The sequence below is a fragment of the Ovis aries genome, chromosome 7 (genome assembly GCF_016772045.2).
Source record: "Ovis aries strain OAR_USU_Benz2616 breed Rambouillet chromosome 7, ARS-UI_Ramb_v3.0, whole genome shotgun sequence".
NCBI classification, from domain to species: Eukaryota; Metazoa; Chordata; class Mammalia; order Artiodactyla; family Bovidae; genus Ovis; species Ovis aries.
Window position 1 is genome coordinate 28,337,897 of NC_056060.1, and position 16,408 is coordinate 28,354,304.

Below are 16,408 nucleotides of genomic sequence, written 5' to 3' on the forward strand. Positions count from 1 at the left end.
TATACTTCCATATCTGTTTTATCAAGAAAGAAAGGGATACTGTAGTAACTGCATAGAAACAGCTAAAAGGATGTCCCTATGACTGAAATTTAAATAAGAATAAGATGGTAAAAGTGAAGTCTCAAAAAATTAAGAGCTTTGCATAGGGAAAGAATCAGAGTCTAACAGTTAATATGTTTTGGGTAATAAGTGCTAAGGGATTTCTTGATGGCTCAGAGGCAAAGAATTTGCCTGCAATGCAGGAGATGCAGATTCGATCCCTGGGCTGGAAAGATTCCCTGGAAAAGGAAATGGCAACCCACTCCAGTATTCTTGCCTGCGAAATCCCCTGGCTAGAGGAGCCTGGGAGGCTACAGTCCACGGGGTCACAAAAGAGTCGGACATAACTTAGCAACGAAACAATCACCACAAAGGAGTGCTAAAGGAGTTTCATTTTTATGGATCTTTAGCAAGATAAAGCACAATCGCACTCATCTCCCACGGTCACAAAGTAATGCTCAAAATTTTTCAAGCCAGGCTTCAACAGTACGTGAACCGAGAAATTCCAGATGTTCAAACTGGATTTAGAAAAGGCAGAGGAACCAGAGCTCAAATTGCCAACATCTGCTGGATCATGGAAAAAGCAAGAGAGTTCCAGAAAAACATCTATTTCTGCTTTATTGACTATGCCAAAGCCTTTAACTGTGTGCATCACAACAAACTGTGGAAAATTCTGAAAGAGATGGGAATACCAGACCACCTTACCTGCTTCCTGAGAAATCTGTATGCAGGTCAAGAAGCAACAGTTAGAACCAGACATGGAACAACAGACTAGTTCCAAACTGGGAAAGGAGTACTTCAAAGCTGTATATTGTCACCCTGCTTATTTAACTTATATGCAGAATACATCATGAGAAATGCCAGACTGGATGAAGCACAAGCCAGAATCAAGATGGCTGGGAGAACTATCAATAACCTCAGATATGCAGATGACACCACCCTTATGGCAAAAAGTAAAGAAGAACTAAAGAATTTCTTGATGAAAGTGAAGGAGGAGAGTGAAAAAGCTGGCTTAAAACTCAACATTCAAAAAATGAAGATCATGGAATCTGGTCCCATCACTTCATAGCCAATAGGTGGGGAAACAATGGAAACAGTGAGAGACTATTTTCTTGGGCCCCAAAATCACCACAGATGGTGACTGCAGCCTTGAAATTAAAAGACACTGGCTCCTTGGAAGAAAAGCTATGACCAACCTAGACAGCATATTAAAAAGCAGAGACATTACTTTGCCAACAAAGGCCCATATAGTCAAAGCTATGGTTTCTCCAGTAGTCATGTGTGGATATTAGCATTGGACTATAAAGAAAGCTGAGCACTGAGGAATTGATGCTTTTGAACTATGGTGTTGAAGAAGACTCTTGAACGTCCCTTGGACTGCAAGGAGATCAAACCAGTCCATCCTAAAGGAAATCAGTCCTGAATATTCATTGGAAGGACTGATGCTGAAGCTGAAACTCCAATACTTTGGCCACCTGAAGTGAAGAAGTGACTCACTGGAAAAGACCCTGATGCTGGGAAAGATTGAAGGCAGGAGAAGGAGACAACAGAGGATGAGATGGTTGGATGGCATCACCGACTCAATGGACATGAGTTTGAGCAGGCTCCAGGAGTTGGTGATGGACAGGGAAGCCTGGCGTGCTGCAGTCCATGGGGTTACAGAGTCAAACCTGACTGAGCGACTGAACTGAACTGAGCAAGATATGGAAAATATAAATCTTTGGATTCATATGATTATTTTGTAATGTAGCAGCTACAACTAGTTCCAAATATGATTTTCTCAATTCTGCTATACTATTTATTCTGCTATACTACATGAATAAATACAATTCTGCTATACTATTTATTCATGTGAAGTTACATTGCATGTAACTTTCAACAAAGATTTATAGAAGAGATATTCTGTGCCAGGCTTCATGCTAGACATTGGAAATAAAGATATAACAATCCTGCCTGACTCCTCATGCTCTCTCCTACCCTTGGAATGCAGTTTCTAATTTCTAGAGCCTTCAAGATTCTTACATTCAATCTTCAGGATTTTAAGCTGAGGCTGTAGAAAGACAGCTGCAGAGGCCCAGAACTCTGCAAAGACATAAAAACCATTTTCCACTGCTATAAATAAAAATCTGAAACCTGTCACACTTGGTTAATATCACCCACATTAGGAGCCATGAACAGGAAAGAAAGAGGCAAAAACCAAACATCTGTTGCTTTATTTAGAAACCTAGCATGTGCTAGAAAAACAAGTCTCTGGTTTTTAGGCTTGTGGAGATTTCAAATGCCTTCCCCCTAAGATTTGAGTTAGGGAACACCATGTTTGTTCAGTCCTGATTAGAGTCTGCAACACTCGTACCAACTAGAGCAGAAGGAAGCACAGCAAGAGCCTCTTTATCTGCCTCTGTTGACACCAACCACCCAGAGGACAAAACAATCTGAATCTCAGACCCAGGCCCTCCACTGAAAGACTCACTGGAGGGCGAGGAGCACCCATCCAGCGCCTACTGATGATGATCATTTCAGCATTCACCATTTCTCAACGCAGCAATTCCTGGAAACCTAAGAGCAGCAAGAAAGGGGTGATCTGTACATCAGTAAGGGTGAAGGCTGACCCCAAGGCAGTTGCCCCGAAAGGGTGATTTGAAGAAACCCTGAAGTACAAAAGACCTCTCTGCTCAGGATTCTGAAATGCTCCGTTGGAGTCAGGCTCCCCAGCTGGGGCATTCCTTCATTAGTTATAAGTCGTGATGCAGGTATGGACCTGATCAACAATCAGCCATGGCTCAGTGCAGCACTTGGAAATGATATTTGAAACAGAAACCTAAAGTGTGTGCGAATCAGGGGACAGGGAGGAGGAATAGAAGTACAGCACAAAAGCACTGCACCGAGGCGGGGTGGGGCGGGGGGAACATGACATCCCTTCCTGGCAGCAGGGAAGCAGTATAAGAATGTGGACAAGAGATGGAAATAAACCAGAAAAGACTTCCCATCTTGCCAACTTTATCAACGTAAGGCTTATCCCGCTGAAGATTCAACGGCTTAAAATTGCTGTCAAATTGGGCTTCCCTGGCGGCTCAGTGGTAAAGAATCCTCCTGCCAATGCAGGAGACATGGGTTCAATCCCTGGTCTAGGAAGATCCCACGTGCCATGGAGCATAGTTGCCCATGTGCCATTATTGAGCCTGTGCTCTAGAACACAGAAGTCACAATTACTGAAGCCACATGCCCTAGAGCTTGTGCTCAGCAACAAGAGAAGCCATCCACATAAGTCCATGCATCCCAGCTAGAAAGTAGCCTCCACTCTGCAATTAGAGAAGAGCCTTCGCAGCGATGAAGACCCAGCACAGCCAAAAATAAACAAAAATTTTAAAAACTGCTGCCAAATCTACCAACCTGAGTGTTCCTGGAACTGCTTCTCAGAGATGAATAGATATTTTATGCTTTCATTCAACCAACATTAATTGAGGGTCTACTATATGCCAGGAAATGTTCCAGGCACCAGAAATATAGCAATTAACAAAGCAGGAAAAAAAATCTGTCTTGAAAGAGTTCACAGCCTAGTAGGAGGGAGATAGATACAAATGGAGTAAGGGAATTTAATAGAATATGGTAAGTGATAAGTGCTACAGAGAGAAATCAGGTTAGGAGAGGCATGGAGAATGGCATGGGTTAGTATTTTAAATAGGAGGGTCAGGGAAGAGTCTCTTCCTGTTTCATTGCCTCTTAATTATCTAATGTCCCCATGCCACCTCTTTTTCAGAGTGCAAGGCTCCAGGCAAGTCCTGGCTGCACAGTGGATACTGGACCTGCCCCGAGTGTAGAATATAAAGGAGCAGTCTTTCAATAATTTTGACTGTGAACCCCATCAACAAAAAATTTTAAGCACTTGCCCTCCGAATATACTCATATTTTCTTTGTAAATCATATATATGTTTCCCTGTAGGCTCCTCTGTCCATGGAATTCTCTAGGCAAGAATACTGAAGTAGGTTGCCATTTCCTTCTCCAGGAAATCTTCCCAACCCAGGGACTGAACCTAGGTCTCTCACATTGCAGGCAGATTCTTTACTGTCTGAGCTACCAGGGAAGCCACATTAATATACTCCACTCATTTGAAAAAATTTTTTAATATAAATTTATTTATTTTAATTGGAGGTTAACTACTTTACAATAAATTAAACACATCAAAGGGATGGAAGAGTTAAAGATGGAAGAAATAATATTTTTGACACTGAGTTATCCATGATGACTTCAGCAAGCACCTGAAGGCAGATTCCACTACTACCAAATCTACCAACTGGTAAGGTTCATTGTTAAAAATAATGGTTAAAAGTCTCAAGGTTCATTGTTAAAAATAATGAATCTAAGTCTCATACATTCATAGAAATTTAGGATTTGGTGGGGGGCCAATTTCTTTCTGCTCTGATTAGATCTCCATTGTTTTTTTTACTTTTAATTGAAATAGATGAAAAGATGGTACCAGGAGCAAAACTATTGGCTTCTCATTGTTCACATGGGCTTACGCTGCCGGCAATTTCTTCCCAAGAGCTTCTCAAAAGTCATTCTTTTCCTCCTTAGTTTTCTCATGATGGAGGATGTTCTAGGGCCTCTTGAACACAAATCTTTCTCTGTCTTTTGCACCCCCTCCTCCATTCCTCCTCCCCTTTAATTTTTTTTCAGAATCTTCTCTCCTTCTCACCCAGATTTTTATTCTGTGAATCACCTTGGCTTCTCTGCTAGACCCTTTCTCCAACTTTTACCAGGGGCTCCCATCTCTAACTGTTCTCTCTCTTAGGAAAAGATTGTCATTTACTTTGTCCTAGCAGACAAGGGAGAGAAAGGCATGGGAAAGCTGGTGAAATAAAGATACTAATACATCTATCTGTTCATTACCCTGCTTCCATGAATGTGGGATTGCCATGCAAACTAGGAAGAAGCACCTCTACCCACAATGCATAAGGAAAGCTAGAAGAGGAAATGATCTCAGGTTCTTATGTTTTGGGAGCCATTCCTACTGAGACCAGGAAGGGGATTTTACAGCAAAATTTTAAACATAACTTTGGGCAAAAGTGAAAGTGTCACTGGCAGAGCCCATTAACAATTCCTGAGAAATAAAAATAGAACCTGGGTAAAAAGTAAAGTCTAACATTTTTTTTTTTCCTTCTTTGTGCTGAGTGTAGAGTCACTTGTGCATAGGGGTGGTATGCAGGGGGCCTTGCACACTTCACTTCAGACCAAAGTTCCTCATATGAAAAAGCTGCACTGAGATTCAGGCTCAGCAGGCCACGTGCAGAAGCTGCACTAGGCACTGCAATGCAAGATGGGGGTGAAACTGTGAGCAACATGCAAGTGAAGGAAGGCCAGAACCCGCCCCCCCTGCAGACCAGCGTCCTGTGAAGAAGCCCTGAGGCTGATGAGGGGCGGGGAGGGAGTGTGATCTCTAGAGCACAAGCTTGTATCGCTCCATACTTTGATCCAAGAATAAAGTTTTCCTTTGCTTCTGTATCAAACTCAGTCTTGTTCTATTCGCCTGAGCAACACTGGGCAGAAGGACCCTTGTTGGGGATCCACTCAGGAGGGTTGGTAGCAGGAGTTGCATTAATGAAGTGATCCATGAAAGCAAATATTTAGAATCGAGATATTAAACAAGATTAAAGATTACTTATTTATTGTAGTTTGGCCGTTTGTATTTTACACTGAAAGGAAAGTAAGTCGGTAAATTGATATAATATGTATGCAAGAAAAGTTAGACATTGTCAGATATAAAGTGAAAGATAAAGACCTAAAATTGCTAAAGTGAATCTTGTCTGAAAACAGTGGTATGCTTCTTATCTGGAAGGAAATAAAAAGTATCCAAGAGGTGGAACGTATGAATGTATAATATGTAGAAATCTTTCAAGCAGGAGAGTAGAGCCAAAGGATTCACAAAAAAGCAGACATTTCTAGGAGAGAATTCACTGGAATACATTTAATCGGTGAGAAGTGAAGGGTTGGTGGTAGGCAAAATGAGGGCAGGAGTCAAGGTTATGAGAAAAGAAAGTCAAGGGAGGGCAAGGAAGAATAAAACAGAATGTCCTCAAGAATACAAGAAAAGGAAGGAAGACAGGGTGGTTTACCAAGAGAAAAAGGAGGGAGGTTAAAATGCTGCTGAAAGAGAAACTTCTAGCATTGAAGAAGTTTTAATAAAAAACATTTCCAGAGGGGGCTTCCCTGGTGGTCCAATGGTTAAGAATGCAATGCAAGGACACTGCTTTGACCCCTGGTGCAGGAAGATCCCGCAAGCCACGAAGCAAGTGAGCCCCGTATGTCACAGCTACTGAGCCCCGGCACTGCAGCTACTAAGGCCTGTGTTTCTACAGCCCGTGCTCTGCAATGAGAGAACCACCGCAACGGGAAGCCTGCACATGTAACGAAGAGTAGCCCTCTCTCCACAGATAGAGAAAGCTCGTGTGTAGCAACAAAGACCCAGCACAGTCAAAAATAAAAATGAATAAATCAATCTTTTTTTTTAAAGCGTGTTTCCAGAGTATCAAAAGTTGGAGTGGAAAATACTTTCTCAGTCTTGACAATGTCTTTCTATGGCTCAAGTCCAAAACTGAGTTACATGTTCACTCCCAAATCAGTCACTGGCAAGGGGAATGATGCTCCCTAGTTTGGTTCAGATAGTAACAGGCACTGCCTTGTTGGAAGTATATAGTCTCCTATGAACTAAAGAAAAATTGGGACTCTGGAAAAAGAAGAAAGTGGGATGAGTGTCGGTAGCTGCTGCTGCTGCTAAGTTGCTTCAATTGTGTCCGACTCTGTGCAACTCCATAGACGGAAGCCCACCAGGCTTCTCCGTCCCTGGGTTTCTCCAGGCAAGAGGAACCTCTAAATAGAACCTGTGAGAGAAGCACATATGGATTTGGTGAAATTTGGTTTAGTCCTTGAAGAACAGTCAGAATATAGGTGTGAAAAAATGGGCAAAATTTTACACTTGGAGGGAACACCCGGAGTGAAGGCACCGAGACAGACAAGCGCTGAGTGTGTTCCTGCTCGATGCAAAATCAGATAGTGGCGCACATACAGGAAAGCAGTGTTAGATCACATGCAAGGATATATTGCCATTGCTACTGAACAACTGGGTTCACCTTTTGGTGGGTGTTGAGCCAAAAGACACAACCAAGCCAAAGGTAAGAAGGAGGGGATTTATTTTTACTTGCAGCAAGTAAGGAGAGGACCAGGGATCTGCTACAGGGTTGGTTGGACTTGGAGGACATGATATTTGAGTGCAGCAACAATTGGTCCCTCAGTGTGCAGTGTGCGACCCTGATTCAGATTTAGCTCCCCAATGGGTCATGGTGGCATCAGGTCTCCAAGTCCCCCTGTGGGTACCAAGGCAGGATGCGTGCTCTGAGGGATGGCAGATCTCCAAAGAGCAAGGAGAATGGGGCTGAGATAGGCACTTTTCTCTTCTCCCAAGCTCATCAATTATGCAAACCATCCCTCCTTTCTTAGGAAGAGATGGATTAAGAAGCTGTTCAGTTCAGTTCAGTTCAGTTCAGTTGCTCAGTCGTGTCTGACTCTTTGCGACTCCATGAACCACAGCACGCCAGGCCTCCCTGTCCATCACCAACTCCCGCAGTTTACTCAGACTCAGGTCCATCGAGTCGGTGATGCCATTCAGCCATCTCATCCTCTGTCGTCCCCTTCTCCTCCTGCCCCCAATCCCTCCCAGCATCAGAGTCTTTTCCAATGAGTCAACTCTTCGCATGAGGAGGCCAAAGTACTGGAGTTTCAGCTTTAGCATCATTCCTTCCAAAGAAATCCCAGGGCTGATCTCCTTCAGAATGGACTGGTTGGATGTCCTTGCAGTCCAAGGGACTCTCAAGAGTCTTCTCCAACACCACAGTTCAAAAGCATCAATACTTTGGCACTCAGCTTTCTTCACAGTCCAACTCTCACAACCACTGGAAAAACCATAGCCTTGACTAGATAGACCCTTGTTGGGAAAGTAATGTCTCTGCTTTTCAATATGCTATCTAGGTTGGTCATAACTTTTCTTCCAAGGAGTAAGCGTCTTTTAATTTTATGGCTGCAATCACCATCTGCAGTGATTTTGAAGCCCCCCAAAATAAAGTCTGACACTGTTTCCACTGTTTCCCCATCTATTTCCCATGAAGTGATGGGACCAGATGCCATGACCTTCGTTTTCTGAATGTTGAGCTTTAAGCCAACTTTTTCACTCTCCTCTTTCACTTTCATCAAAAGGCTTTTTAGTTCCTCTTAACTTTCTGCCATAAAGAAGCTGTAGCCCCCTCCAATAGTGACATGCTGCTGCTGCTGCTGCTGCTAAGTCACTTCAGTTGGGTCCGCCTCTGTGTGACCCCATGGACTGCAGCCTACCAGGCTCCTCTGTCAATGACATTTTCCAGGTGAGAGTCCTGGAGTGGGTTGCCATTGCCTTCTCTGAACAGTGACATGAAACTGGGAGAAAGAAATCCTCCAGATCCCACAATACCTGCTTTTTCAATAAGACCTCCAATAAATCTTTCCTTCTGACCACAGCACATTCAGGGTTTTCCTGATAACCCTGGCCAATGATGGGTTATTAGGGGTCATTCTGAAATGAATTGTTGCTATGGTTTGCCCATGTCTGTCTCTTGGGCAGACATTGTGTCTCCTCCTCCAGAACTTGACAATGCTTTTAGCCTGCAACATAAATTCTGTTTTATAAGTCTAAATGCTATTTGATACGGCCTTGAAATGATACCTTCCTGATTAAATGCTTTGATGTGTGAAAGCACTTAGTAGAGCAGCTGCATGCCCATAAATGTCAATTGCCTCTCCAGCTTTACCCTTGCTTGCTTTTCCTTTTTAGGTCCTTGGCTTTCACATGCTCCTCTGCAACTTCCTCCTGATATCATTTTGTAGGCTGAGCTGTTCTGTTTTTGAAAACTTTGCCCTTCAGCATAGCACTCCTTTCTCACCACTCTGCAACACTTGGAGATGAAATGTGAACTAGGTACACTTTTCCTGTTGTCTCCTGTCTTAACGCTTGAAACTCCAAGGGACTAAACAATAGAGCTGTTCCCAAGGCTGCCGTGTGAGAAGCCTCCTGATAGTTTTGCCCTGATACTCCGTTACACCATGATTAGTTCTCATAAAATGAGAACCCATCAGTTCTACCACATCTCTGATGCTACCAAAACACGGAAATGATCTGCAAGAAAATAGACACCGGAGATGGTCCTCTTAGATTTTCTTTGTTTTCTATTATTTAAATTATTCCACATTTATTTTCTTTTTATTCTATTTACTTTTAATCCCCCCATTTGTGTGTGTGTGTGTGTGTATGTGTGTGTGTGTGTGTGTTTTACCATGCTGTGAGACTTGTGGGCACTTAGTTCACCAACTACAGAATCAAACCCAGGACCTTGGCAGTGAGAGCATGGAGTCCTATCCCATCCCTCCCTTTCTTGGGCTCTTTTTTTTTTTTTTTGTCCTCCAAAGTGCATGCCAAGAATTCATTCAATATGCCTTCTAATAATAGACCTACTATTTGCATGGGGACCTACAGTTCACCAAGAGATTTTGTAATTCAGAAATGAGCCTCCATAAGACAGACTTCTTTAACTGTGATCATTTTGATTCTTAGAATCAGTCTGAGCCAGAGCTAGGTCTCACCTAGTCCAGATACCTCAAATAACATGCCCTGAAATATCTTGATCACTCAGTTGTGAAAATAGTAATAAGATTTTTGAGAACTGGCAGAAGGCACACTCCCAACATTCCTCTTGTCTGAGGCCCCGTGTGACAGTCTACCACCCAATCCACTAGAGAACTGATAATCAACTTTGATCATATCTGTGTCTCAGGTCCACAGCCCTGGCCCAGGCTCTTGGCAGCAGGTCGCTAATTTCAAAATTAATAGTCGTCCTGTGCTGACTCAGAGTTAACTTTCAGGAGAGTACTCACCAAGGTTTGGCTCAGGGGAGCACCGGCGTCTTGCTTGTTCATGGCAGCTTGTCTCTCTCAACCTAAGCGCCCCGTGTCTGGGTGAACTCTGCCCAGTTCAATCTGTTTGTGCAATGGACACAAAAAATGATTGAAATGCTCTTTAGCAGGAAGCGTCACTTTTTTCTTGCAGCATGAGGAGATGTTTTCTTAGCAGCATCACTTAATATCCCCCTTCTTCAACCTCTCTTTTCTGAGAGCCTAATGTGCAGCCGTGGTACTCTTCTATCAGCCCTGACATCCTGTGCGCTGCTGGCATCCAACACCTGGGACTGCGCCAGCCACCTTGGGACCTCAGGGGACTATCTAACATATTGAAAATGGCAAGGCAGAAAAACAGAAAAAAAAAACCCTTGCATTTTTGATGATGATGTTTAAACACTGAGTTAACCAATAGTGGGATTGTTCTACCTCTGGACTTTGTGCTTTAATAAATTTGTTTGTTTAGCCATTTTTAGTTGGGTCTTCTGCTACTTGATGCTGACAGCATTTTAACTGAATGTTTCCTCTGAACACTAATATTGGAAACAATCTCTGCCCACTTTGACTTTCTGTTACATTTCAGTTATATTTCTATTATGGCAAGTTTTAACCTTATACTAAACTACCATGATTTACATAAAAATAACTTCTCTCTTATCAACCTGTACTCTTGATCTTAGCTAAAGCATTATTCTCCACCAAATGTCCTCCAAGTACCACTAGTCCTGTGAGATGCTTCATTAACACAGGTTCTGGCATTTAAGTTCTGTTGTTGTTGCTGGTCAGTCACTCAGTCGTGTCTGATTCTTTGTGACCCAATGGACTGCAGCACGCTAGGCTTCCCTGTCCTTCACCATCTCCCAGACCTTGCTCAAACTCATGTCCGTTAAGCCAGTGATGCCATCCAATCATCTTATCCTCTCTTGTCCCCTTCTCCTCCTGCCTTCAATCTTTCCCAGCATCAGGGTCTTTTCTAATGAGTCGGCTCTTGGCAGCAGCTGGCCAAAGTATTGGATTTTCAGCTTCAGCATCAGTCCTTCCAATGAATATTCAGGACTGATTTCCTTTAGGATTGATTGGTTGGATCTCCTTGCAGGCCAAGGGACTCTCAAGAGTCTTCTCCAACACCATAGTTCAAAAGCATCAATTCTTCTGCACTCAGCTTTCTTTATAGTCCAACTCTCACATCCATACATGACTACTGGAAAAACCATAGCTTTGACTAGACGGACCTTTGTTGGAAAATTAATGTTTTTGCTTTTTCATATGCAGTCTAGTTTGGTCATGGCTTTTCTTCCAAGGAGCCAGTGTCTTTCAATTTCAAGGCTGCAGTCACCATCTGTGGTGATTTTGCAGCCTAAGAAAATAAAGTCTCTCACTGTTTCCATTGTTTCCCCACCTATTTGCCATGAAGTGATGGGACCAGATTCCATGATCTTCATTTTTTGAATGTTGAGTTTTACGCCAGATTTTTCGCTCTTCTCTTTCACTTTCATCAAGAGGCTCTTTAGTTCCTCTTTACTTTCTGCCATAAGGGTAATGTCATCTACACATCAGAGGCTATTGATATTTCTCCTGGCAATCTTGATTCCAGCTTGTGCTTTATCCAGTCTGGCATTTCTCATGATGTACTCTGCATATAAGTTAAATAAGCAGGGTGACAACATACAGCCTTGATGTACTCCTTTCCCACTTTGGAACCAGTGTGTTGTTCCATGTCTGGTTCTAACTGTTGCTTCTTGACCTGCATACAGATTTCTCAGGAGGCAGGAAAGGTGGTCTGGTATTCCCATCTCTCAAAGAATTTTCCAGTTCATTGTGATCCACAAAGTCAAGGCTTTAGTGTAGTCAATGAAGCAAAAATAGATGTTTTTTAGGCATTCTCTCACTTTTTCTATGACCCAACTTGATCAAGTTGGCAGCTTGATCTCTCGTTCCTCTGCTTTTCTAAATCCAGCTTGAACATCTGGAAGTTCTTGGTTCACATACTACTGAAGCCTGACTTGGAGAATTTTGAGTATTACTTTGCTAGCATGTGAAATGAGTTTGGGAGAATGAAAAATCACTTAAGTTTGGGAGAATGAAAATTAATAAACAGAAGCCTCATTTAAAATACAGTCAGGAGGCCAGAAGGGGGCACTGTCACCCCCTACCACTCAACATAAATTGCAGACTGAAGGGAAGAAATGTGTCTTTGTGTCTCCAATAGGAAGAAGTCACCACTTTACTACCCACCTGGAGGAAGGAAGAATTTCTTCTTGCCAGGCAACAGTCCAGCCAGTGAAAGACTCGCAGCTCAGCCACTGAAAAGGACCCCCAGTTTCTTCTAAGGACTCTGTTTGTAACAGCCCCATCCCAACTCCCCTTTCTCCTTTATAACAGAATGCTCCTCTCCTTTGTTCTCCAGACTTCCCTGTGGTTTCCGCAGACTGCATGTCCTGAACTGCATTTCTCTGCTGTTCCTGAATAAACCCATTGTGCTGGCAAAAATGACTGTCTGTTTTATTGTTTCTCTTCAACAGAAGACACAGCATGCTACATCCTTCCCTGTCTTGCAGACTCACTATATACATTAGCACACAGAAATGATATGATATCGATGTTAACAGTGAGATTTGACTCTACCAGCTGTGTGGCAATTTTGGTTAGTTATTTAATCTTTATGAGCCCCTGTTTCCCCACCTGTAAAATAGGTACAAAATCCATACCTTACAGTGTTGTTATGGGAACCTGAAATAACATATATCAAATATTTAGTCCTGCACCAGACCATGTCCCAAAATGCCTTTGGCTCATATCACCTGCCCTATGAACTTCTTGCTTGGTAGCCAATATTATTAGTTTATATTTGTGTACTTGCTCACACATTATTTTCAAGCTTCAGAATAGTTTTCTTGGGGCTTTCCTTCTTTCCCAGTTGCTCAAAGACACTGTAAATGGAACTCATAAATGCTTAATAATGGCAATTACCGTTATTTGCAGCAGTACCACATTAAAAGCTCTGAGAAGTTCTAAAGAGTTCTGTTTACTTTTGTTGAAGTCTGTTATTTCTCAGACTTATTTGCAGATATAGCCACTTTTGACACAATGCCTTCTCACACCCAATAGAGCTGATGTTAAAAGGCACATACTTTGAGAAACACAGATCTGTATACTTGGCAAGAAACAAGACAACCACCCTAGGCAAATTCCTCTCTCCTGTCACCCCATTGAACATACTCAGTCTGTTATCAAGTTCTGGTTTTTCTGATCTTAACTCCTAAATGCTTCTCAGTCTTGCCCACTCCTTTCTATCTGTATGACTAATACCTTGGAGCACCCATACCTTTGCGCAAACTATTGGATTTGATTGCCTTTTATCTCACTCTCTTTAAATCCATCCTCTCCATGCACTAGAGGGATCAACCTATGCAAACTGATCATATAACTTCTTTACTAGCTGTCCTTCAATGACTCCCAAACTCCTGCAGAACGCAGCTCAGTTCTGTTTCCTTACCAAGGCTCTCAGGTCCCTTTCCACCTGGCTGCAGCCTCCATCCCCAGCTGTGTGTCTCTCTAGCTCTGTCTTCCACTTTACACCTTCCTACAGCGAACTGCCTGTGAGTCCCCAGTGGGGCTATGTTGTTAATTCTTTGTGCACTTCCCTTTGCCTGGGAACTAGCTTGCTTTATCTGACTCTTCCTCATTCTTCACAACACAGTTTAGGTGACAGCACCTTTTGGTCTAAGATCCTTCCTCTGGGCTCCCATAGCAACCTGTGCATATGTTTACATTACCACTTATCTGGTTTCACTGAAAGTTTCTGTTCATGTAAAATGTGAGACTGTGAACTCTTCAAATGTAGAAACCATGTCCTTTTCCCTCTTGGCTCACAGTACTTACCTGTCTACCCTTGGTGCAGGCACTTACTAAGTCTATGGTGGATTGAACCATTCTGAGCACCAGAGCTTTACTGTCTTCACCCTCCAACTGGAAAAATCAAAAAGTTCAAGCCCTCCAAAATATCTAATTGCCGTCAGGGGCAGCTGAGCACTGACCTGCATTTTCTGCCAGGGCCACAGCCACCTGGGTTGGATAACACCGGACTCAGAAGACTTCAGTCAGGTTTTCTTCTCTCTGAGCCAGATGTCAGCATGGCCACCTGCAGCAAAGCAGAGCCACAGCTGGCCTGTGCCGATGGGGAAAGCACATCTCTCTGGCTTCCTGCTGTGCTGCAGCTTTAGGGAGACTTGAGAGGAGTGGACTGAACAAGCCAACCTGGCAGCAGCCATTCTGACATTTAGGAATGAGGAGGAGGAAGAGAGGAGATGAAAAAGAAGGCCTTGGGAGCCCACAGCCAGCCCTACCTGAGGGTCCCAAGAATGCCTAGGAAGAGGTTCCTTCAATAGACACCAGCCTTTTGCTGCTACTTAGCATCATCAAAGCCTCACGTTACACTTAATAGTAATTTTTAAAAAACCAATAATAGCAATGTGTGCAGCTGCACTGCTACTCAGAAGAAGTGAATGAGTCAGCCTATATCCTAAATCAGGATCCGTGGCAGACCAGCTCTGACAAAGCTTCTAGGCACAGGGGCTGTAAGGCAGCATCAGCTTTATCAAGTCTGATTCGATTAGTTTCTTCAGTCAATTTTGTGCACTTCTGGCCACAGGATAAATCATCTATCTTGCTGCTCTGCCCTTTTCCTGTTGACTTAAAAATAGTGCTCTTATTTTCCTGTCAAATGGTCCTGGATTTACCTAATGATGCTCATAGTGAAAACCCATGAGATCACCTGCTATCCTTAGACGTCAAATCTCTTCTTTGACTAAAAGAAAACTGACCGAACTCTGCAGCAAGAGGACCATGTTACTTCACCCTGTTATCCCCAAATGGAATCCCTCAGCATCCTTTAATCCCAGGCAAGGACATTTCAGAATAGTGTTTTCCTGTCCTTCTTCTTGGGCTCATTTAGAAATAGGGTTTGCATGCCTGACCACTTAGAACAATGCAATTTTTCTGAGCTATAAAGGATCTGAGAGACAATCAAGTTGGACCCTTTCATTTCACAGATAAGGAACCAAGGGCCAAAACAGGGGAAATCTCCAGCGTGACAGAGCATCTGCCAGGTTGAAGATGTGGTTGGGGGTGGGGGGCGGGGTATGTAGTAGAGATGTGCATGACTTCAAGGAAACATTATTCTAGTAAAACCTAAGTCTGAAAAATAAAGTAAGATTGTTTACCCTTCACTTCCCTTTTTAAAACAAATTTGCCTTAAGAATTCTTTAACATCTGGATTTATTTTTAAAATACGATCTGATTTACCAAAATTACATGCACAAAGAAATCTCAAGAGAAACTCTTTACAACTAATAAGACAATCTCTCCTACTTCTGTCTACTCCCATTCCAGCTACATTTCCCTGGCTCACGACCAGCCCTAGGTCCTTACTGTCTCTCCGCTGGGATTACCTTCCATGGTCCAGGTACAGAGATCCTCTCAATCCACCAGTTTTAGCATTGGCTCCACTTCCTGGATGCCCACTGGTACTTATTCCAGTCCCTACTGACCTTATCCTTTCCTGACCATGGATGTACTCACATGCCATAGCTATGCCCCGATTCTCCTTGATTCTTGATGTATGTCATATTCCCTAGACTATGCTGGTGTGGAACAATGACTTATTTTTTTAATGGTGGCTCCATAATACCTAACATGTTGGATATATAGTAGATACCAGTGGTATGCCAGTAAACTGGCTCTCCAAAGGGAAAAACAAGCTATGATTTGTAACATTTGCTATTTTTGTGGTATACATACTCCTATCATGGCTACCAACACATTGTCACTTGATGTGAAGTTGGGAAGAAAGATGCCCAGAACTGGTTCTCTTTAGCCTGCTCCAACACACCACTAATGGACACTAATTTACAGGAAACTGACCCATTGCACACCCACTGCATGAATCATATTTGCCAACAGCCTTGGGGTTGAAAGCAATAAAGATTGTCAATGTTTAGCATACATTTGAAAAATTAGTCACCATATCCCTCGTTCATTCAGTTAAAAACTGCTGATGGACTTCCCTGGCGGTCCAGTAGTTAGGAATCTACTTGCCAGTGCAACGGACAACAGGTTCAAATCCTAGTTCAGGAAGATTCCACATGCCGTGGGGCAACTAAGCCCATTTGACACAACTATTTTTAAAAAAATTTTTATTTTTACTTTATTTTGCTTTACAATACTGTATTGGTTTTGCCATACATTGACATGCATCAGCCATAGGCGTACATGAGTTCCCATTCCTGAACCCCCCTCCCACCTCCCACCCCATATCATCTCTCTGGATCATCCCCGTGCACCAGCTCCAAGCATCCTGCATCCTGTATTGAACATAGACTGGCAATTCGTTTCTTA